The 24,803-nt window shown below is 47.7% G+C and overlaps 1 long non-coding RNA gene across 1 annotated transcript in view; it reads right to left on the bottom strand.

The window, feature by feature from the left end:
- LOC140463698 (uncharacterized) overlaps positions 1 to 24,390 on the bottom strand; it is a 29,942-nt gene extending 5,552 nt beyond the window's left edge. The window contains exons 1-2 of the long non-coding RNA XR_011954745.1: positions 24,321 to 24,390; positions 19,705 to 19,817 (exon numbers count right to left, since the gene is read on the bottom strand). This is a non-coding gene — a long non-coding RNA (uncharacterized lncRNA). The remainder of the gene's footprint in view (positions 1 to 19,704; positions 19,818 to 24,320) is intronic.
- Between the last annotated feature and the right edge of the window lie 413 nt (positions 24,391 to 24,803).

The following is a 24,803-nucleotide window of genomic DNA, read 5'->3' as shown; positions in this document are numbered from 1 at the left end:
ACGAGCTAGGTGATTGGGCAAAGATGTGGCAGATAGAATACAATGTGGGAAAGTGCCAGGTTATACAGTTTGGTAGGAAGAAGACAGGTACGGGTGCTGGCAGGTGGGACTGGATTAGGTTGGGATATCTGGTTGGCATGGACGGGTTGGACCGAAGGGTCTGTTTCCATGCTGTACACCTCTATGACTCTATGATTCTAAGTGTGAGGTGATTCACTTTGGTCGGAGTAACCGGAATGCAAACTACTGGGCTAATGGTAAGATTCTGGGTAGTGTAGATGAGCAGAGAGATCTCGGTGTCCAAGTACACAGATCCTTGAAAGTTGCCACCCAGGTTGTCAGGGTTGTTCAGAAGGCATACAGTGTTTTAACTTTTATTAATAGAGGGATTGAGTTCTGTAGCATAAGGTTATGCTACAGATGTACAAAACTCTGTTGCGGCCCCACTTGGAGTATTGTGTACTGTTCTGGTCACCGCATTATAAGAAGGATATGGAAGCTTTGGAAAGGGTGCAGAGGAGATTTACTAGGATGTTGCCTGGTATGGAGGGAAGGTCTTACAAGGAAAGGCTGAGGGACTTGAGGCTGTTTTCATTGGGGAGAAGAAGGTTGAGAGGTGATTTAAGAGAGACATTAGATTAGATTAGATTAGATTAGATTAGATTAGATTAGATTAGATTAGATTATTTACAGTGTGGAAACAGGTCCTTCGGCCCAACAAGTCCACACTGACCCGCCGAAGCGCAACCCAACCAGACCCATTTCACTACATTTACCCCTTCACCTAACAATAGACAATAGGTGCAGGAGTAGGCCATTCTGCCCTTCGAGCCTGCACCACCATTCAATATAGAACATAGAACATAGAAGAATACAGCGCAGTACAGGCCCTTCAGCCCTCGATGTTGCGCCGATCAAAGCCCACCTAACCTACACTAACCCACTATCCTCCATATACCTATCCAATGCCCGCTTAAATACCCATAAAGAGGGAGAGTCCACTACTGCTACTGGCAGGGCATTCCATGAACTTACGACTCGCTGAGTGAAGAACCTACCCCTAACATCAGTCCTATATCTACCCCCCCTTAATTTAAAGCTATGCCCCCTTGTAATAGCTGACTCCATACGTGGAAAAAGGTTCTCACTGTCAACCCTATCTAATCCCCTAATCATCTTGTACACCTCTATCAAATCACCCCTAAACCTTCTTTTCTCCAATGAAAACAACCCCAAGTGCCTCAGCCTTTCCTCATAGGATTTTCCTACCATACCAGGCAACATCCTGGTAAACTTCCTCTGCACCCGTTCCAGTGCCTCCATATCCTTCCTATAGTATGGCGACCAAAACTGCACACAATATTCCAGATGCGGCCGCACCAGAGTCTTATACAACTGCAGCATGACCTCAGGACTCTGGAACTCAATTCCTCTACCAATAAAAGCCAGTACGCCATATGACTTCTTCACTGCACTATTTACCTGGGTGGCAACTTTCAGAGATCTGTGTACATGGACACCAAGATCCCTCTGCTCTTCCACACTACCAAGTAGTCTACCATTAGCCCAGTAATCCATCTTTTTATTACTCTTACCAAAGTGAATCACTTCACACTTAGCTACATTGAACTCCATTTGCCACCTTTCTGCCCAGCTCTGCAGCTTCTCTATATCCCGCTGTAACCTGCCATATCCTTCCTCACTGTCTACAACTCCTCCGACTTTCGTATCATCCGCAAACTTGCTCACCCAACCTTCTAACCCTTCCTCCAGGTCATTTATAAAAATGACAAACAGCAATGGTCCCAAAACAGATCCTTGCGGAACACCGCTAGTGACGGCACTCCAAGATGAACCTTTGCCATCAACTACTACCCTCTGTCTTCTTCCAGCCAGCCAATTCCTAATCCAAACCTCCAACTCACCCTCAATGCCATATCTCTGTATTTTCTGCAGTAGCCTACCATGGGGGACCTTATCAAACGCCTTACTAAAATCCATATATACCACATCTACCGCTTTCCCCTCATCTACCTCCTTAGTCACCTTCTCAAAGAATTCAATAAGGTTTGTGAGGCACGACCTGCCCTTCACAAAACCATGCTGACTATCCTTGATCACATCATTCTTATCCAGATGTGCATAAATCCTATCCCTTACAATTCTCTCTAAGACTTTGCCCACAACAGAAGTGAGACTCACTGGCCTATAGTTACTAGGATTATCCCTACTCCCCTTCTTGAACAAGGGAACCACGTTTGCTAGCCTCCAGTCCTCTGGCACTACTCCTGTCGACAAAGAGGACACAAAAATCAAGGCCAATGGCTCTGCAATCTCCTCCCTTGCTTCCCAGAGAATCCTAGGATAAATGCCATCAGGCCCAGGGGACTTATCTATTTTCACCCTTGCCAGAATTTCCAACACCTCTTCTCTACATATCTCAAAGCCATCCATTCTACTTATTCGTGCCTCAGTATTCATATCGACAACAATGTCCTGTTCCTGAGTGAATACTGACGAAAAGTATTCATTCAGCGCCTCCCCATTCTCTTCAGCCTCCACACGCAACTTCCCATTACTATCCTTGATTGGACCTATTCCTTCCCTAGTCATTCTTTTATTCCTAACATACCTATAGAAAGCCTTAGGGTTTTCCCTAATCCTACCAACTAAGGACCTTTCATGTCCCCTCCTTGCTGCTCTTAGCTCTCTCTTCAGGTCCTTCCGGGCTACCTTATAACTCTCAATTGCCCTATTGAACCTTCACGCCTCATCTTTACAAAGGCCGCCCTCTTCCATTTAACAAGGGATTCCAACTCCTTATTAAACCACGGCTCCCTCACACGACCCTTTCCTCCCTGATTAAGGTTGATCATCCTTAATCAGTATCCTGTTCCTGCCTTATCTCCATAACCCTTGATTCCACAATCCTTGAGAGCTCTATCCAACTCTTTCTTAAATGAATCCAGAGACTGGGCCTCCACTGCCCTCTGGGGCAGAGCATTCCACACAGCCACCACTCTCTGGGTGAAGAAGTTTCTCCTCATCTCTGTCCTAAATGGTCTACCTAACATACGAGATAATTAGAGGGTTTGATAGGGTGAACAGGGAGAGCCTTTTTCCAAGTATGGGGGCGGCGAGCACGAGAGGGCATAGCTTTAAACTGAAGGGAGATAGATATAGGACAGATGTCAGAGGTAGTTTCTTTACTCAGAGAGTAGGAAGGGTATGGAATGCTTTGCCTGCAATGGTAGTAGATTCGCCAAGTTTAAGTACATTTAAGTCGTCATCGGACAAGAATATGGACATACATGGAATAGTGTAGGTTAGATGGGCTTCAGATTGGTGCGACAGGTCGGCGCAACATCGAGGGCCAAAGGGCCTGTACTGCGCTGTAATGTTCTATGTTCTAACCAGCAGAGTTCCTGCTACTGTTGGTTTCTGTGTTTTGAGGAGGAGAGTTTCTTTTCTTTTCCCCTTTTCCAGGGAAAAAAAAATCTAACCAGGAGATTTAAAATCTCCCCAGTTTGGGGCACTGACTCTGTGCTGGCTGAGCCACAGTCAGTGTGTTATTGCTGCTATTGGTTTCTGCTTTTTTCAGGGGAGATGGAGGGGAACCTTGATTCCTGAACTGGTTGAATTATTTCACCAGTCTGTTAACTGGTATTTCTTCTTATTGAGGACTAATTTTTAAATTGGCTGACTTAAACAGTCAATGTGTTACAGGTGTAACTCTATTGTCATTATGGAACTGTTATTTCACTGGCTGGTTACAGTCTGTGTTTTACTCTTTTAATTTGAGAAAAGGACAATGTTGACTCTGTGGCTTAACCTTTTCGTTCTGGTTTTCTTTGTTTTGTATGTGTTCTCACTTTTTTGGTGGTTGAACAGCTGTTGTGAGAAAATATAACTTTCCCAATGAGCTGTTCCTGTGGGTAGGCCTGGTCCTGGGACTAGACCTCTGTAAAAACTGAACACCTGTGTGTGTGTGCTGGGAGGTGAGCACTTGCTGCATCCTGGAGTTTGGGAGTGGACCAAACCCCTGTGAGTTAACTATGCACTGGGGTGGGTGAGAGCCAATGGTTCATAGGGGCAGACGGAGAGCTGGAAGGCGGGTGGTGCAGTCTGAAGGACCCTGCCCTCCAGCACATTTAACTCTTTCCAGCACCAGGTGTTTATTTGCCTGGCCCCTGGCCCAGGAGGAGGTTACCGAGGACTTCTTTACCCTCCTCCGCAAGGGCGCATCATACTATGTCTTTTGGACAGCGGATGGTGTGCGGTACCACCTGTGCCATGAAGTGGGACAGATATGGAAGAACTGCCTGCCACCCCCCCACCCCCCCCACCCACAGGCTACCCACCCACACTGGCAGTCATAGGTGGTGCTGCCACACTCACTTCCCCCTCAGACAACACCACACGCCCCATCAGCAGGGACTACTGGTACCTCAGCCTCTGGTGGGGAGGGGAGGTGAGCGTCCAGGTGGACAGAAGATGCAGTAAAAGACAACATGCCAATCCTGCCCCTGTGGATGGAGCCCTATGCCCCCATTTAGGATTGGACCCTCCCCCACCCTAGTGTGAAAATGCCTCTGTGGCCCCACCAGCATCACCCTGGCGCAGAAACCCTGACCCCCACCACCCCCCGATTCTATGCCTGTACCTTGCCCTGTTAACAACCATACCCCCAAATACCCCTGACCAGGTCCTTGAGCCTAAGTCTGTGGTATCGATTCCTGGGGAGTCTGAGCCCCCTGACCCTGTCATTTATACCTGCCCCATGGTGATAACTCTGACGTTCCCGAGCTCTGCCCCACTCAGTCAGAACCCAGCACTGACCTCGGCCAGCACTGACCTCGGCCTCCATCACTACTGTCATCCCTCTGAGTCCTGGGCAGGAAGTGGGGCACCTGCCCTGCCCACCACCACCTGACATCCCAAGGGTGGGACAGGAAGTGACACAAAAGACTGTCCCTGCCCTTGCCATGCCCCCAGCTTTTCACTAGCCAATAGTATTCCTAGAAAGGCAGGGTGAGGACCCTCACCACCCATGACCACCAAGGTGGGCGGGGAAGGGAGGGCTCATAAATTACCCCTGTCACCCTGGGGAAGAAATGCCAGCCCCTGGAGGGGAGAGACTTCCCGGTGTCACACCAGCAGCGCTGTTCCTCCCCAGTGGATGAGCCTCTGCTGTCTCCCACCGCGGTCCAGCCTGTCCAACGACCCAGATGCTGCAGTAGGTCCTTCTGCTGCCACCGTCCCACCAGCGTCTCCCCCCCACCCCCCCCCTCCCGGGGGACAACCTAAAAATCAATGTGAGCTGTGGTTTAGATTACTTACAGTGTGGAAACAGGCCCTTCGGCCCAACAAGTCCACACTCGTGGTGTGGGCCTTAATATTTTTAATACCATTGGGTCATCGAGTGGTGGGGGGAGGACAGCAGTGTTATCCTCACTCCTCCCTCCAAGACTGTTTTTCCGGGGACCTTGGCCCTGTGGAGGATCTTTTCCCCGAGGAGCCTGGCGTCCCGGTGTCAGGAGAGAAATGGGGCCCTGAGCCTCTACCACCAGATGACCCGACCCTTGGGCATTCTGGGAAGGGGTGAACTAAGGACGTTACCACTGGTGAACCTGGGGATAGCGTCGCTGGGGGTTTGAGACCAGTTAGCAGTGCTGGACAAGACCCCACTCTCTCAGTGGGGGAGGGCCCGGTGACCGAGGGTGATGTCCCGAAGGACGGTTTGGATTTGGTGGTGGACACTGGGGATGACGTGGAGTCAGTCTCCAGCAAGGTTTTTCTGACTCAGGTGATCGCACCGAGCTCCCCTCATCTCCCTTGAGGAATTCTGGGAATTTGTCAAGGAAACTCGAAGTCACCGGGATAGAGCCCAACTGGCACTCAATCACTAGAGCTCCTTTGAATGAGTGTACTAGTCAGCCCAGACTGCTCACCTGTCCCAGGCATTTTGCTTCATCTGATAGTTCAGCTGGGGGGGCATAGTGATTCACTTTGTGAATGTCTACCCTCCCGTAGTCAGACCGAGGCAAGTGAGCTTCTTCGGAGAAGCATCCTCGAGGACAGGGATCACGGCAGTACCCGGTCGAGTTTGGCATTGGGGAGGAGGTTGGGGGACTTGGCCAAGTCCTTCTGCCTGGTGGACGTCTGACAGGATCTCCATCCCGACTCCATCGCCTTCACCTTCGTGAGGCCTGGGGTCGGAGCATCCAGAATTGACCACCTGTACGTTTCACGGGCATACGCCTCCTGTTTTCCCACGGCCTCCACATGGCAGGTGTCGTGCACGAACCATCAACTGGTGTAGGCGGAACTCCTTCCTTTCGGCGCCCAGCTCGGGTACCCATACTGGCACTTTAACAACCTACTGTTGGAGGATAAGCGGTTCCGGGACTCATTTTGTCGTTTCTGGGTCGGCTGGAGAAGGAAGCCGGGAAACTTCCCCTCCCTGAGGCTATGGCGGGATGTGGGCAAGGCTCACATCTGCGTTTTTTTGTCAGGGGTACGCGAGGAGGTCGACAAAGTGGCGGAAATCCAGGATTGAGGAATTGGAAAAGGAGGTGTCCAATTTAGAGTCACGTCCTGGTCAGCCTTCGGTCCAACCCGTCCATGCCGACCAGATATCCAAACCCAATCTAGTCCCACCTGCCAGCACCCGGCCCATATCCCTCCAAACCCTTCCTATTCATATACCCATCCAAATGCCTCTTGAATGTTGTAATTGTACCAGCCTCCACCACTTCCTCTGGCAGCTTATTCCATACACGTACCACCTTCTGCATGAAAACGTTGCCCCTTAGGTCTCTTTTATATTTTTCCCCTCTCACCCTAAACCTATGCCCTCTAGTTCTGGACTCTCCGACCTCCGGGAGAAGACTTTGTCTATTTACCCTCTCTGTGCTCCCCATCATTTTATAAACCTCTATAAGGTCACCCCTCAGTCTCTGACGCTCCAGAAAAACAGCCCAGCCTATTCAATCTCTCCCTGTAGCTCAAATCCTCCAACCCTGGCAACATCCTTGCAAATCATTTCTGAATCCTTTCAAGTTTCACAACATCTTTCCGATAGGAAGGAGACCAGAATTGCACGCAATATTCCAACAATGGCCTAACCAATGTCCTGTACAGCTGCAACATGACCTCCCAACTCCTGTACTCAATACTCTGACCAATAAAGGAAAGCATACCAAACGCCTTCTTCACTATCCTATCTACCTGCGACTCCACTTTCAAGTAGCTATGAATCTGCACTCCCAGGTCTCATTGTTCAGCAACACTCCCTCAGACCTTACCATTAAGTGCATAAGTCTTGCTAAGATTTGCTTTCCTAAAATGCAGCATCTCGCATTTATCTGAATTAAACTCCATCTGCCACTTCTCAGCCCATTGGCCCATCTGGTCCAGATCCTGTTTTATTCTGAGGTAACCCTCTTCGCTGTCCACTCCACCTCCAAATTTGGTGTCATCTGCAAACTTACTAACTGTACCTCTTATGCTCGCATCCAAATCATTTATGTAAATGACAAAAAGTAAAGGACCCAGCACCGATCCTTGTAACACTCCACTGGTCACAGGCCTCCAGTCTGACAAACAACCCTCCACCACCATCCTCTGGGGTGGAGGGTGCTGCAAGCAGTGGTCCCCTACAGCCGCAGATTGTGGTGGCTCACAGTCTCCCAGCCCAACTGCTTGTTCTATGGTGCTGTGGAGTCCATTGTCCAAGTGTATATGGTCCCTTTTTAGTTTTCTACAGAACCTTCTCCTCTGCTTTTGGCTGCACTTCAGTTCCATCCTCCTGATCTTTGGGCACCCTGTGCAGAGCAGGGAGGGCAGGTCAGAGGACCTCCTCGTGGGCCTGGCCAAACAGGTCCAGGCAATGGGCTGTGGAGGAGAATTCATACTCTCAACAAACAGTATTTCAATTCCATCTCAAACATCAAAAACTGTAAGTACAACAAACTTTTATCCACCCACCTCCATAACCAGCGCTCCTCAAACATTCCAGAAGATTCCCCTGGCCTTGGAACCTATTCCACCATTAGCCATGCGGCTGATACAGCTACCACCCCCACGCTGATTGATGATGTCACTTCCGCCCCCATCATGGCCACTCCCACTTCCACCCCTCACAATTCCTCATGCATCACACCTGACATCATTTCCGCCCTTCACATCATCGCTGATGCCACATGCTCAGTGACTTCCGCTACCCCTACTGCCGTGGTCACCACCACTTCCGCCCCCACCAGCGCCACTCACCCGCATTCTGCTGACATGCCCCCCACAGACCCCACTGTCACTATCCCCACCCCCCAGAACCCCAAAGGGAACACTACCCCTGCTCATGACTCCACCCCCGTTCCCCCCACCATCACACCTACTCCAGTTACAGGTTCCGCCCCCACTCCCAGCTCCACACCCACACCAGATCCCAGCTCCCAGCCCTGCCGAGTTTTCACCATCCCCCCAGACCTCCCCCTCATGGAGAGTGAATGATCAGTCTTCAGCAAAGGACTCACCTTCATCCCCCTCCGTCCACGCATCAATGAATTTAATACACGCCGTGACGTCGAACAATTCTTCCGTCGCCTCCGCCTCCGAGCGTACTTTCACAATCAGGACTCCCGCCCACCTTCCGAGGACCCCTTCACCCACCTCCAACACACTGCATCCACCTGGACACCCCGCGCTGGCCTATTACCTGCCCTCGACCTCTTCATTTCCAACTGCCGCCGGGACATTAACCGCCTCAACCTGTCTACCTCCCTCCCCCACTCCAACCTCTCACCCTCACAACGTGCAGCCCTCCAATCCCTCTGCTCCAATCCCAACCTCACCATCAAGCCAGCGGATAAAGGGGATGCAGTGGTAGTCTGGCACACTGACCTCTACACTGCTGAAGCCAAACGTCAACTCGAGGACACCTCTTCCTACTGCCCCCTCGACCATGACCCCACCCCCATCACCAAACCATCATCTCCCAGACTATACAGAACCTCATCACCTCAGGAGATCTCCCACCCACAGCTTCCAAACTCATAGTCCGGGAACCCCGCATTACCCGGTTCGACCTCCTTCAGAAGATCCCCTGACCACCCTGGCCGACCCATTGTCTCAGCATGCTCCTGCCCCACTGAACTCACCTCTACTTTCCTCGACACTGTCCTATCCCCCCTAGTCCAGGAACTCCCCACATACGTTTGAGACACCACCCACGCCCTCCACCTCCTCCAAGACTTCCATTTCCCTGGCCCCCAACGCCTCATCTTCACCATGGATATCCAATCCCTCTACACCTCCATCCGCCATGACCAGAGCCTCCAAGCCCTCCGTTTTTTCCTCTCCAGACGTCCCCAACAGTACCCTTCCCCTGACACACTCATTCGTTTGGCCGAACTGGTCCTCACCCTTAACAATTTCTCCTTTGAATCGTCCCACTTCCTCCAGACGAAAGGAGTAACCATGGGCACACGTATGGGCCCCAGCTATGCCTGTCTCTTTGTTGGCTACGTAGAGCAGTTGATCTTCTGTAATTACACCGGCACCACTCCCCACCTCTTCCTCCGCTACATTGATGACTGCATTGGCGCCACCTCGTGCTCCCGCGAGGAGGTTGAGCAATTCATCAACTTCACCAACACATTCCACCCTGACCTTAAATTTACCTGGACCATCTCTGACACCTTCCTCCCCTTCCTGGACCTCTCTATCTCCATTAGTGACGACTGACTTGACACTGACATTTTTTACAAACCCACCGAATCCCACAGCTACCTGGATTACACCTCTTCCCACCCTACCTATTGCAAAAATGCCATCTCGTATTCCCAATTCCTCCGCCTCCACCGGATCTGCTCCCAGGAGGACCAGTTCCACCACAGAACACACCAGATGGCCTCCTTCTTTAGAGACCGCAATTTCCCTTCCCATGTGATTAAAGATGCCCTCCAACGCATCTCGTCTACATCCCGCACCTCCGCCCTCAGACCCCACCCCTCCAACCGTAACAAGGACATAACGCCCCTGGTGCTCACCTTCCATCCTACAAACCTTCGCATAAACCAAATCATCCACCGACATTTCCGCCACCTCCAAACAGACCCCACTAACAGGGATATATTTCCCTCCCCACCCCTTCCCGCCTTCCTCAAAGACCGTTCTCTCTGCGACTACCTGGTCAGGTCCACGCCCCCAAACAACCCACCCTCCAATCCTGGCACTTTCCCCTGCCACCGCAGGAACTGTAAAACCTGTGCCCACACCTCGTCCCTCACCTCTATTCAAGGCCCTAAAGGAGCCTTCCACCTCCATCAAAGTTTTACTTGCACATCCACTAATATCATTTATTGTATCCGTTGCTCCCGATGCGGTCTCCTCTACATTGGGGAGACTGGGCGCCTCCTAGCAGAGTGCTTTAGGGAACATCTCTGGGACACCCGCACCAATCAACCAAACCGCCCCGTGGCCCAACATTTCAACTCCCCCTCCCACTCTGCCGAGGACATGGAGGTCCTGGGCCTCCTTCACTGCCGTTCCCTCACCACCAGACGCCTGGAGGAAGAACGTCTCATCTTCCGCCTCGGAACACTTCAACCCCAGGGCATCAATGTGGACTTCAACAGTTTCCTCATTTCCCCTTCCTCCACCTCACCCTAGTTCTAAACTTCCAGCTCAGTAACTGTCTCCTTGACTTGTCCGACCTGCCTATCTCCTTTTCCACCTATCCACTCCACCCTCTCCTCCTTGACCTATCACCTTCATCCCCTCCCCCACTCACCCATTGTACTCTATGCTACTCTCTCCCCACCCACACCCTCCTCTAGCTTATCTCTCCACGCTTCAGGCTCACTGCCTTTATTTCCTGATGAAGGGCTTTTGCCCGAAACGTCGATTTCAAAGCTACTTGGATGCTGCCTGAACTGCTGTGCTCTTCCAGCACCACTAATCCAGAATCTGGTTTCCAGCGTCTGCAGTCATTGTTTTTACCTTGTGGAGTGGTTTTTTGTGGCCAATTGCCTGCCCCTCTTCTGCAGCTGTGTCCTGGAGAAGGAGCACGCTGTATCTCCCAACTCACTGGAGCTATTCAGGGAGAGGTGGGCACTGTAGGGAGTGAAGTGTATTATCTCCCCCTCCAATTCTATTTTGATTTAATCCCTGCCTTCCCCTTCACTGTTTGATCACGCAGCATTGCCCTTTGAGAAGGGCCCTGCTTGTCACAGGCCACTCGGGTGTTTCCTTTCTTCCTGGAGGTGGAGATTTGAATAAAGATTTGTACACCTGTTGTCTTTGATGTCGTCTTTGACTCTGTCCTACACCTGCACACACACAACATGGGTGCTGCGGAAAATATAAGCACTACCGCAGTTTGGCGGTACTGTGGGGATAAAACATTATAAACAGGAAATTTAGAATCTCTTCAGTTTAGGAGACTGACTCTGTGCTGGATGGACAACAGTTGGTGTTTCCTAAGAAAAGTTTTTTAAAAATGAAATAATAAAATCTAACCAGGAGAGTTCCTGCTACTACTGGTTTCTGTGTTTTGAGGAGGAGAGTTTATTTTTCTTTCCCCTTTTCCAGGGAAACAAAAATCTAACCAGGAAATTTAGGGCACTGACTCTCTTCTGGCTAGACCACAGTCAGTGTGTCACTGCTGTTGTTCGTTGCTGCTTTTTTGGGGGAACCCTGATTCCTAAACTGGTTGAATTATTTAACTGTTTTTTTTTTGCGTGAGGACTGATTTCTAAACTGCCTGATCCACACAGTCAGTATGTTTCAGATGTAACTCAGTTCTCAGTAGGGAACTGTTGTTTCACTGGCTGGGTGCAGCCTGTGTGATATTCTTATCTCTTTTACTTTGAGAAAAGGACTATGTTGATTTTGTGGCAGGGCTTAGCCCTTGCACTCAAGTTTTCTTTGTTTTTTGAATGTATCTTCACTTTTGTGTTTGGACTGAACCCTTGTGAAAAAATACATCCTTTCAGATGAGCTGTTCCTGGGGGTAGACCTGACCCTGGGACTAGGCCTCTATAAAGACTGAACACCTGTATGTGCCGGGCGGTGAGCACTTGCTGCATCCTGGAGTTAGGGAGTAGACCCTGCCTTCATGACTGGAACAAATCCTTGTGAGTTAACTGCGCCTCTACAAAGTACTGTGTTCCTGCGAGTGGGCCTGGTTCTCTATGAATGGGCCAGGACTCTAAGGAGACTGAACACCTGTGTGTGCTGTGGGGTGTGCATTTGCTGCCTTCAGGAATGGACTCTGCCCTTGATTGTGGACTCTGTTTTTGGAAGTGACTCTGCAGTTTGGAGTGGACTCTATTTCTAACAATGCACTTTGTATACTGGAGTGGACTCTGTTCCTGGGAATGGACTCTACGTTTTGTAGAAAACTGTTTATGATAATGAACTCTGGATACCAGAAAGAACTCTGTTTGTTGGTAATTGACCATCTTGTTGCTTGTTGGGGTTATCACTTGAACTGTCCTGTGTCCCTGGGTCTAGCAAGCCTTACTGTGAGCTGGGAGGCTCATAGGTCATCCTGAAAGCTGTCACTCCGAGAGCCGGAGTGTGGGTAGGAAGCCATCCTGTGAACCTGAAGGTGGGTAGCCTGTCCTGAAAGGTGGAGGATGGGTAGGCCACCCCAATGCCAGTTGCCTGAGAGCTGGAAGGTGGGTAGGCCTTTCTGAATACTGTCACCCTGAGAAGGGATATTTGCGATGGGCTGTCCTAGAGGTGGTCGGACGGTGTGTCAGAGCGACTGAGAGCCAGAAGGTTAGTAGGGGCAGGCTGAGACCCGGAAGGCTTGTGGGCTGCCCTGTACATTGTCATCCCAGGGAAGGGGACAGGCTGTGCTAGAGGGGGCCGGAAGGTATGTCAGGGCAGTCCACAGGCTGGACGGTGTGTTGGGGTGGGCAGGAGCCAGCTGGTGCATACGGGCAGACCGAGATCTGGAAGGCAGGTAGGCCATCCTCAGCACTGTCACCCCGGCAGGTACCAGGGCAAACTGTCTTAGAGATAGCCAGAAGGTGTCAGAGCACACAGAGAGCTGGAAGGGGCGTAGGGGCGCGCTGCCTTAGAGTGGCCGAAGGTGCGAGGGACGGGTAGTTTGCTGAGTTGCTTGGGGTGGAGGGGGTAGTGTCTGTATTTTAAGTACTGTTTGTTATCTAATTGGACTGTCTTGTATGTATTTGTTACTGCTTCGTTTGTGATGACTGTAAGTGGGATTTGAGATTTATCCTCATTTCCCTGAAAACTGGTTGAATGGTGAGGTTTGGGGCCTGCTTTTGCCCTCTCCCCAGTAAAATTGCTGTTTCTCTGTATACAGCTGTTAATATTAATTGTTTATTTATAAACTGTACTGTTTAATAAAATCTAACCAGGAGTTTAGAATCTCCTCGGTTCAGGCAACTGACTTAAGCTGGCTGGCACTGCACACGTAAATAAAGGGTACAAAGTTAAAAATCACACAACACCAGGTTAAAGTCCAACAGGTTTAATTGGAAGCACACTAGCTTTTGGAGCTCGGAAAGCTAGTGTGCTTCCAATTAAACCTGTTGGACTATAACCTGGTGTTGTGTGATTTTTATCTTTGTACACCCCGGTCCAACACCGGCATCTCCAAATCGCAAGTAAAGGGTGACTTGGTGACAGGATATCAGCCTCTGCAGTTATTTCAAGGTTATACATTGAGAGATGGGGATGTGCAATGAGTCTAGATTAGAGTAGTGCTGGAAAAGCATAGCAGTTCAGGCAGCATCCGAGGAGCAGTAAAATCGACGTTTCGGGCAAAAACCCTTCATCAGGAATAAAGGCAGAGAGCCTGAAGGGTGGAGAGTTAAGTGCGAGGAGGGTGGGGGTGGGGAAAAAGTAACATAGAGTACAATAGGTGAGTGGGGAGGGGATGAAGGTGATAGGTCGGGGGGGGAGGGTGGAGTGGATAGGTGGAAAAGAAGATAGGCAGGTAGGACAAGTCCGGACAAGTCATGGGGACAGTTACTGAGCTGGAAGTTTAGAACTAGGGTGAGGTGGGGGAAGGGGAAATGAGGAAACTGTTGAAGTCCACATTGATGCCCTGGGGTTGAAGTGTTCCGAGGCGGAAGATGAGGCGTTCTTCCTCCAGGCGTCTGGTGGTGAAGGAGCGGCAGTGAAGGAGGCCCAGGACCTCCATGTTCTGGGCAGAGTGGGAGGGGGAGTTGAAATGTTGGAACACTGGGCGGTGTGGTTGATTGGTGCGGGTGTCCCAGAGATATTCCCTAAAGCGCTCTGCTAGGCAGCGTCCAGTCTCCCCAATGTAGAGGAGACCACATCGTGAGCAACGGATACAATAAATGATATTGGTGGATCTCAGGCTCCTTTAGGGTCTTGGATGGAGGTGAGGGAGGAGGTGTGGGCTTAGGTTTTGCGATTCCTGCGGTGGCGGGGGAAGGTGCCAGGCAATGAGACTTAGGTGTCCATGTACACCAGTCTCTGTCAATAAACATGCAGATGCAGCAGTGATGAGAAAGGAAAATGGTGTGTTGACCTTCACGACAAGAGGATTCGAGTGCAGAAACCGGTGTGCCATGCTGCAATTATGGAGGGCCTTGGTAAGAACCACACGTACAGCGGTGTGTGCAGTTTTGGCCTCCTTCTGTAAGAATGTTCCAGCTGTGGAGGGAGTGCAGCAAATGTTTACCACACTGTTTCCTGGGATGGCAGCATTGACAATAAGAAGAGAGACTGAATCAGTTAGGACTGCATCCACAGGCGTTTAGAAGAATGAGAGGGAATCTCAGAAATCTATAAAATGTTTACAGAACTAGACTGTAAATACAGGAAGAATGTTGCTGATGACCAAGGAATCAAGAGCCAGGAGTCACCTTTAATCATAGGCTATTTAGAACTGAGTTGAGGAGAAATTTCTTCACCCAGAGAATGGTGGACCTGTGGAATTCTCTTCTACAATAAGTGATTGAGGCAAAAGCATTGTATTTTTTCAAGGAGAATTTAGATATAGTTCCGAAGGCTAAAGGAATCAAAGGATATGTGGAGACAGCAGGAACCGGCTATTGAATTGAATGATTAGCAATGATCAAATTAAATGAGAGAGCAGGCTCAGAGTTGAATGGCCTATCCTGTCCATATTTTCTATGTTTCTATGACAGGCAAAATAAAATAAAGATAAATAATATAAAATACATCCAAAAGAGGAATCAGAAAATATCCATTCTCAAGTACAGTGGCATGGTGATTCAATGGTTAGCATTGCTGATTCACAGCACCCGGGACTTGAGTTTGATTCTAGCCTCGGGTGACCTTCTGTGTGACATTTCCACGTTCTCTCTGGTTTCCTCACACAATTTTAAGATGCACAGTTTAGGTGGATTGGCCTTGCTAAAATGCTTGTATCATCCAGATATTTGCAGGCTAGGTGGGTTAGTATGAGAAATGCAGGGTTACAGGGGTGTGGGTCTGGGTGGGATGTTCTTCGGAGGATTCAATGGACTGAATGGCCTGTTTCCACACTGTAGTGTTCCATGATTCTAGGTATTGAAGGTGACATGACTGCTTGGGAATGGTATGAACTATGTATAGTGAAACCAGGCTTTTGAACTAGAATGTTAGAGGTAAAAAAGAAGTAATGATCAATCTTTAGAAAACTCTGATACAGCCTCAATTGGAGCATGGTCTTCATTTCACACTTGGGGAAGCGTTATAAAGGGTGCAGAAAGAAAACTTTCCAAAGATGGGTCCATGGAAAAGGAACCTCAGGCACACTCTCAGGCTAGAGAAGCTGAGCTGCCTCTTTACAGGAGAGAAGATTGAGAGGAGCTTTGGCAAAGGTATTCAAAATCATTCCACGACTAGACAGAGCAGATATGTAAAAATTGTTTCCATTGGTGAAAGAGACAAAAACCAAAGAGCACTGATTTAAGATGATTAAAACAAATTGAGCACAAAATAAGGAGAAGTCTTTTGTGCCAATAAATGGTTAGGATTTGGAACGCATTGCCTGAGAATGTAGTGAAGATAGATGCAATCACTAGTCGAGGACAACTGGATAATCATTAATGTAACCCTTTGTTTAAGAAGGGAGCGAGGCAAAAGATGAAAAATTACAGACCAAATAGCCTGACCTTGGTCATTGGTAAGATTTTGGTATTCATTGTGAAGGATGAGATTTCAGAATAATTTATGTATGGTAAAATAGGGTAAAATCAGCGAGGTTTCATCAAGGGGAGGTCATGCCTGACAAATCTTAGAATCCTTTGGAGGAGGTAACAAGCAGGTTAAACCAAGGAGAGCCAATGAATGTCATCTATCTGGACTTCCAGAAGGCCTTTGACAAGATACGGCACACGAGGCTGCTGAGTAGGATAAGAACCCATGGTGTTAGAGGCAGGGTGCTAGCATGAATAAATGATTGGCTGTCTGGAAGAAAGCAGAGAGTGGGGATCAGAATGGATGGAAGTTGGTGACAAATGGTGTTCCACAAGGCTCAGTGTTGGGACCAAAACCGATCACTTTATACATTAACAATCTTGATGAAGGAACTGAGGGCATTCTGGCTATATTTTTAGATGACACAAAGATGGGGAATGGGCAGTTAGTATTGAGGAGGCAGGGAGGCTGAAGAAGAATATAGACAGGTTAGGAGAGTGGGCAAAGAAGTGGTACATGGAATACAACATGATAAAGGGTGAAGCCATACATTTTGGTTGGAAGAATAGAGCATAGACTATTTTCTAAATAGGTGAAAATTCAGAAATCTACAGTACAAAGAGACTTGGGAGTCCTAGACCAGGATTCTCTGAAATTTAACTTGTAGATTGAGTCAGTAGTTAGGAAGGAAAATACAATGTTAGCATTTATTTCAAGAGGACGAGAATATAAAAGCAGGGATGTACTTTGAGTATTTATAAGGTTTCTGGTCAGACCACATTTAGAATATTGTGAGGTTCGATTCCAGCCTCGAGTGACTGACTGTGTGGAGTTTGCACACCCTCCCCGTGTCTGTGTGGGTTTCCTCCGGGTGCTCCGGATTCCTCCCACAGTCCATAGATGTGCAGGTCAGGTGAATTGGCCATGCGAAATTGCCCATAGATCCTGGATTACTGGTGCTGGAAGAGCACAGCAGTTCAGGCAGCATCCAAGGAGCAGCGAAGTCGACGTTTCGGGCAAAAGCCCTTCATCAGAAATAAAGGCAGAGAGCCTGAAGCATGGAGAGGTAAGCGAGATGGGGGGTGGTGGAGGGGGGAGGGAAAAGTAGCAGAGAGTACAATAGGTGCGTGGGGGAGGGGATGAAGGTGATAGGTCAGGGAGGAGAGGGTGGAGTGGATAGGTGGAAAAGGGGATAGGCAGGTAGGACAAGTCATGGGGACAGTGCTGAGCTGGAAGTTTGGAACTAGGGTGAGGTGGGGGAAGGGGAAATGAGGAAACTGTTGAAGTCCACATTGATGCCCTGGGGTTGAAGTGTTCCGAGGCGGAAGATGAGGCGTTCTTCCTCCAGGCGTCTGGTGGTGAGGGAGCGGCGGTGAAGGAGGCCCAGGACCTCCATGTCCTCGGCAGAGTGGGAGGGGGAGTTGAAATGTTGGGCCATGGGGCGGTGTGGTTGATTGGTGCGGGTGTCTCGGAGATGTTCCCTAAAGCACTCTGCTAGGAGGCGTCCAGTCTCCCCAATGTAGGGAAGACTGCATCGGGAGCAACGGATACAATAAATGATATTAGTAGATGCGCAGGTAAAACTTTGATGGATGTGAAAGGCTCCTTTAGGGCCTTGGATAGAGGTGAGGGAGGAGGTGTGGGCACAGGTTTTACAGTTCCTGCGGTGGCAGGGGAAGGTGCCAGGATGGGAGGGTGGGCTGTAGGGGGGCGTGGACCTGACCAGGTAGTCACGGAGGGAACGGTCTTTGCGGAAGACGGAAAGGGGTGGGGAGGGAAATATATCCCTGGTGGTAGGGTCTTTTTGGAGGTGGCGGAAATGTCGGCGGATGATTTGGTTTATGCGAAGGTTGGTAGCGTGGAATGTGAGCACCAGGGGCGTTCTGTCCTTGTTATGGTTGGACGGGTGGGGTCTGAGGGCGGAGGTGCGGGATGTGGACGAGATGTGTTGGAGGGCATCTTTAACCACGTGGGAAGGGAAATTGCAGTCTCTAAAGAAGGAGGCCATCTGGTGTGTTCTGTGGTGGAACTGGTCCTCCTGGGAGCAGATCCGGTGGAGGCGGAGGAATTGGGAATATGGGATGGCATTTTTGTAAGAGGTAGGGTGGGAAGAGGTATAATCCAGGTAGCTGTGGGATTCGGTGGGTTTGTAAAAAATGTCAGTGTCAAGTCGGTCGTCACTAATGGAGATGGAGAGGTCCAGGAAGGGGAGGGAGGTGTCAGAGATGGTCCAGGTAAATTTAAGGTCAGGGTGGAATGTGTTGGTGAAGTTGATGAATTGCACAATCTCCTCGCGGGAGCACGAGATGACACCAATGCAGTCATCAATGTAGCGGAGGAAGAAGTGGGGAGTGGTGCCAGTGTAATTACGGAAGATCAACTGCTCTATGTAGCCAACAAAGAGACAGGCATAGCTGGGGTCCATATTTGTGCCCATGGCTACCCCTTTGGTCTGGAAGCAGTGGGAGGATTCGAAGGAGAAATTGTTAAAGGTGAGGACCAGTTCGGCCAAACGAATGAGAGTGTCGGTGGAAGGGTACTGTTGGGGACGTCTGGAGAGGAAAAAATGGAGGGCTTGGAGGCCCTGGTCATGGCGGATGGAGGTGTAGAGGGATTGAATATCCATGGTGAAGATAAGGCGTTGGGGGCCAGGGAAACGGAAGTCTTGGAGGAGATGGAGGGCGTGGGTGGTGTCTCAAACATATGTGGGGAATTCCTGGACTAGGGGGGATAGAACATCTCCCAGACCATACAGAACCTCATCACCTCAGGAGATCTCCCACCCACAGCTTCCAACCTAATAGTCCAGGAACCCTGCACTGCCCGGTTCTACCTCCTTCCCAAGATCCACAAGCCTGACCACCCTGGCTGACCCATTGTCTCAGCATGCTCCTGCCCCACTGAACTTATCTCAACCTACCTCGACACTGTCCGATCCCCCCTAGTCCATTCCCCTGGGATTATTCTTGTGAACCTCCTCTGGATCTGCTCCAGGGCCAATACATCCTTCCTGAGATTAGGCCAGTGTGGAAACAGGTCCTTCGTTCTAACAAGTCCACACCGACCCTCTGAAGAGCAATCCACCCAGACCCATTCCCCTACATTTACCCCTGACTAATGCACCTAACTCTATGGGCAATTTAGGAGGTAAAAACAATGACTGCAGATGCTGGAAACCAGGGTTAACTTATGAGGAATGTATGAGGACTCTGGGTCTTTATTCAATGGAATTTAGAAGAATGAGGGAGATCTCACTGAAATTTACGGGATACTGAAATGCCTCGGTAGAGTGGATGTTGGGAAGATGATTCCATTGGTTGGACAGACCAGGACCCGAGGGCGTAGCCTTAGAGAAAAAGGAAGGCCTTTTAGAACAGAGATGAGGAGAAACTTCTTCAGCTAGAGAGTGGTGAATCTATGGAATTCATTGCAACAGAAGGCGGTGGAGGCCAGTTCATTGAGTATATTTAAGAGAGAGATAGGTTCTTGGTTGTTAAGGGAATCAGAGGTTACAGGGAGAAGGCGGGAGAATGGGGTTGAGAAACTTACCAGCCATGGTTGAATGGCAGAGCAGACTCGATGGGCTGAATGGCCTAATTTCTGCTCCTATGTCTTATGGTCTCATGGTGTATCATGGCTTTCAATGAGAATTTAATAATAACCTGAGGAGAAAGAGAAATTGAGAAATGAGTGTCAGTAACTGAGTTGGTTTTGCAGGGATTGACATGAAAATGATAGGTCAAATGTCTTCTGTAAGGAGCAATTCTGTGATTCTATTTCTTGAAAATAGGTGAATGCAGTTTAACTTTGTGAAGAAACTAAAACAACATTTTTTGCACTACCAAATTTGGTTACACTGTGCATAAGATGAAGTTTTTATGATCTATGTTATTTCATCTAAAGTTTACTGGATAATAATTGAACTCAGTTTAATGCATTAAACCCAGATTATTTGCCATGGGCTAGCAATCACATTTGGTACCAAGTGAGCCTTGATTAGGGGATAATTGCCCCACAGCCATTGCTTTGTGATTTGGATAAAGCTTTTGCCTCACAATGCGAATTAAATACACTGACTTTCAAAATACTTCCATCTTATGGTAAGGAAAACCGTTATGTTGCACAGAGGCATAAGACAGAGACTGACAGACTTCTTAATATTACTTTGCTTTTTTCATTCTGTTTGTTATTACCCCCAAGCATTGCACTGATTTACTGTTATTTCATTTCTTGTAATGATGCACTTCAGTGCCACAGTGTCTTATCACAAATTGTCATTGCTATCATTGAATACTCAGCTTCCTTTCTACAGAATATTTTCTCCCAGATATTTTCTTTCAAAATGTTATGAGGGTGATCTTTGATGAATATTTAAGTGCTAAAGTGTTGTTCAGGGTGTGATAATAAGCTGAAGCACTGAGTTAACTGCTATTGAGGACATCTTGATGAAAGATGTGAAGCCAATGCTTAGAAAAACTGTCCATTGTCTTGTTATGCAGCTTATAACTAATTAAGATACCTGCTCATATTTCTTGAGCTCCTGTATTTAAGCTAGTGCAGTGAAAATTGTGTGAAGTGGTGGTGAGCACTTTAGCTAATACCCTCACCTAACAGCAACCAGGTGTTTGAAGTAAACAAGGGCTGAAGTTAAAGTTGAGCAGGGGAACTTTTGTGGTCCAAAGTTAGGGCCACTTTCCCTTGAACTAGGAACTGGGGTTCAGGCCCCATCTGCTCCAGAAATGTCAAATAATATCTCTGAACAGATTGATGAGAAAACTAGTTAGAACTGAACATGACTAAAAGGAATGCTCATGAAACATCATTATTCAAAACAATACTCATTATTTAACATCACTGTTGCTAGATCCATGAAAAGAACCTTGGAAATACATCCGGAGATTTCCTGTCAAAACCTTACCAATGCTCAAGTAATGATTATTCCAAATATTCTTGAATTTAATTGAGAAAGAATGAGTTCTCCATCTCCTTGGATAACTTTGCCCAGTCACCAGGAAAACAGATTTGAAGGAGGAGCGGGAGAAAGCTGTGTCTCCAGGAAAAGGAGCAAGAGGTTGATTTAGAGTCATAGAACTCGTCTATGCCAACCAGATGTCCTAAATTAATCTAGTCCCATTTGCCAGCTCTTGGTTAATATTCCTCTAAACATTTCCTATTCATATCCCCATACAGATGCCTTTTAAATTTTGTAATTGTACCAGCCTCTACCACTCCCTTTGACAATTCACTTCAAACATGCATCACCCTCTGCATGAAAGAGTTGCCCCTTAGGTCCCTTTTAAATTTTTCCCCTCTCACCCTAAACCAATTGCCCTCTAGTTCTGGACTCCCCCACCCCTTCTGACTAGCTTGAACAGTACATTATACTTCTAGGTTCGAGGTGTCTATTATAAACTGTACATTCAAGGTATCTATACAATCTTGGAAACAAAAATTGTCTCTCTATTTTGCAATTTGTAAATATTAATCTAAGGAATCTTTCTTGTGGATACAAAGTTCTTTGCTATGCTGCAAAAAGTAATCTAACTCCAAGAGTGATGCTTCCCCACATCTCTAATTCTCTCTAATATCACAATACCTTTACATATCTGTATTTCTCCACTTTAGACCTATTTATTTCAATTGTTCCATTATTAGTGACCATGCTGTCAACTGCCTAAGCCCAATTATCTAGAATTCACTTCCAAAACATCTCCTCTTAACACCTCTCACCTTGTTTAAGACACTCCTCATCTCTTCGCTCTTTAACTAAGCCAATGGCCATCCAATCCATTGTCTTTTTTTTGCTTAGAGTATTTTGTTTGATCTTAGAACATAGAACATAGAAAAATACAGCACAGTACAGGCCCTTCAGCCCTCGATGTTGCGCCGACCGAAGCCTACCTAACCTACACTAGCCCAATAACCTCCATATGCTTGTCCAATGCCCGCTTAAATGACCCTAAAGAGGGAGAGTCCACCACTGCTACTGGCAGGGCATTCCATGAACTCCCAACCCGCTGAGTAAAACATCTACCCCTAACATCTGTCCTATACCTACCACCCCTTAATTTAAAGCTGTGTCCCCTCGTAACAGCTGACTCCATACGCGGAAAAAGGTTCTCACTGTCAACCCTATCTAAACCCCTAATCATCTTGTACACCTCTATCAAATCTCCCCTAAACCTTCTTTTCTCCAATGAGAAAAGCCCCAAGTGCCTCAGCCTTTCCTCATACGATCTTCCTACCATGCCAGGCAACATCCTGGTAAACCTCTTCTGCACCCGTTCCAATGCCTCCACATCCTTCCTGTAGTATGGCGACCAAAACTGTACACAATACTCCAGATGAGGCCGCACCAGAGTCTTATACAACTGCAACATGACCTCAGGACTCCGGAACTCAATTCCTCTACCAATAAAGCCCAGTACACCATATGCCTTCTTCACAGCACTATTTACCCGGGTGGCAACTTTCAAAGATCTGTGTACATGGACACCAAGATCCCCCTGCTCATCCACACTACCAAGTAGTCTACCATTAGCCCAGTAATCCATCTTCTTGTTACTCCTACCAAAGTGAATGACTTCACACTTAGCTACATTGAATTCCATTTGCCACCTTACTGCCCAGCTCTGCAACTTATCTATATCGCGCTGTAACCTGCCACATACTTCTTCGCTGTCCACAAATCTACCGACTTTCGTGTCATCCGTAAACTTGCTCACCCAGCCTTCAAGCCCCTCCTCCAGGTCATTAAAAAAAATGACAAACAGCAATGGTCCCAAAACAGATCCTTGTGGAACACTGCTAGTAACTGCGCTCCAAGATGAACCTATACCATCAACTACTACCCTCTGTCTCTTTCCAGCCAGCCAATTCCTAATCCAAACCTCTAATGCACCCTCAATGCCATACCTCCGTAGTTTTTGCATTAGCCTGCCATGGGGTACCTTATCGAATGCCTTGCTAAAATCCATATACACCATATCTACTGCTTTACCCTCGTCCACTTCCTTGGTCACCTTCTCAAAGAAATCTTGTGATGTTATGCTGTATTAAAGACACTCTAGATGCAAATTATTTTCACAATATTTTTCCATAGTCCCAAGCATAAAATGCATCCTGATGAAGGACTTTTGTCCGAAGCATTGATTCTTCTGCTTCTCTGATGCTGTCTGACATGCTGTGCTTTTTCAGCACCACACTCTCAACTCTGATCTCCAGCATCTGCAGACCTTACTTTCTTCTAACATAAAATGCTTGCCAATTAACAGAATTTGACAACACTAAGCAAAATCATTATAAATATGTGAAGTTTCTTTTTTGCAAATAAAGCTTAGAAAAAACATATATACAGGTCCTAGAAGTTGTCATAGCTGGGCCTCTGGCTGGACAAAATTGGAAACTATCCAAATCTTCCTATATCGATTAGAGTTCAGAAGAATAAGAAGGGAGAAAACATCAAGTTATTGTTTGCCATGGCTGGGGAGTTTAGAACATGGGGACAGAGTCTCAATAATGGCCGAGCATTTAGGATGGAGATGAGGATAAAGTTTTCACTCAAAGGACCGTCAATGGTCCATGTATATTTTTAGGCTCAGACAGACAGACTTGTATATCAGGAAGGCAAGGCCACGTAGGAAACTGGGAGTGAAAGGAGTAGCTCAGTTAAGACTGTTTTGAATGGCAGAGTAGGCTCAAGCTGGCTCATGTTTTATGTTCTTTCTTGTATTACTTATTAGACACTGATTTGTTTCAACATGCTCTCCCTTCATTTCATCGGTATCTATTGTTAACATTTACCAAATGCTCCACTTACAGAAACGTCAAAATTGAATTTCTTGATAAATTATTTTCCACATCCCAATGCTGTAAATTTGAGTCTTTTGAGAACACTAACTGTATGCAAATTGTTATAACTGTGATAAAATGCAAATTCAGTAATGTTTTTGTTTATTCATTCCTGGGATGAACATGTCGCTGGCTAGGCAGCATTTATTGCCCATTCCTAATTTGCACCTGGGGCAGTTAAGAGTTAACCACATTGCTGTGGGTCTGGAGTCACATGTAAGCCAGGCCGGGTAAGGATGGCAGTTTTCTTCTTTAAAGGACACTAACTAAAATGAATTAAGTTGATACTTAATTGTTGAGACATAGTTTCTGACCTGTCGGGCTTCACAATCAGTACAACTGGTGCAAACTAGACTGGTTTGATGATTTCTTCACTTTCCAGCGTCCTGACTTCAGCCTCTACTTTTGCATAGAAGGCAAATGGCACTGGGCAGACCTTGGAGAATTGTGGAATTTCTTCTTGGTCAACATGCAAGGTGGCCTTCTCCCTTTGATAGTCCCTGGACTTTCCTGAAAAAAAGTCCAATGTTTAATTAGGAGCTCACTCAGGCAGCCATTTTCTAGAGTCAAAGTGTCCTAGAGTCTTACAGCACAGAGACAGGCCCTTCAGCCATGAATAGAAAGTGAGTAGAGGGATACGAACCATGTAGTGACAAATGAATTTTAGTTTAAAAAGGCATCATGTGTCAGCACAGTCTTGGTGGGCCAAAAGGCCTGTTCCTGCATTATCCCCTCTATTCCATCTTCACAAATTTCAGGCACAACGTAACACTAAATTCTTCTTTGGTCGCCTTTGC

This window comes from Chiloscyllium punctatum, chromosome 38, assembly GCF_047496795.1.
Source record: "Chiloscyllium punctatum isolate Juve2018m chromosome 38, sChiPun1.3, whole genome shotgun sequence".
Classification (NCBI taxonomy): Eukaryota; Metazoa; Chordata; class Chondrichthyes; order Orectolobiformes; family Hemiscylliidae; genus Chiloscyllium; species Chiloscyllium punctatum.
The sequence above is the reverse complement of the archived record's forward strand: the minus strand, read 5'-3'. Positions and strand labels throughout refer to the sequence as shown.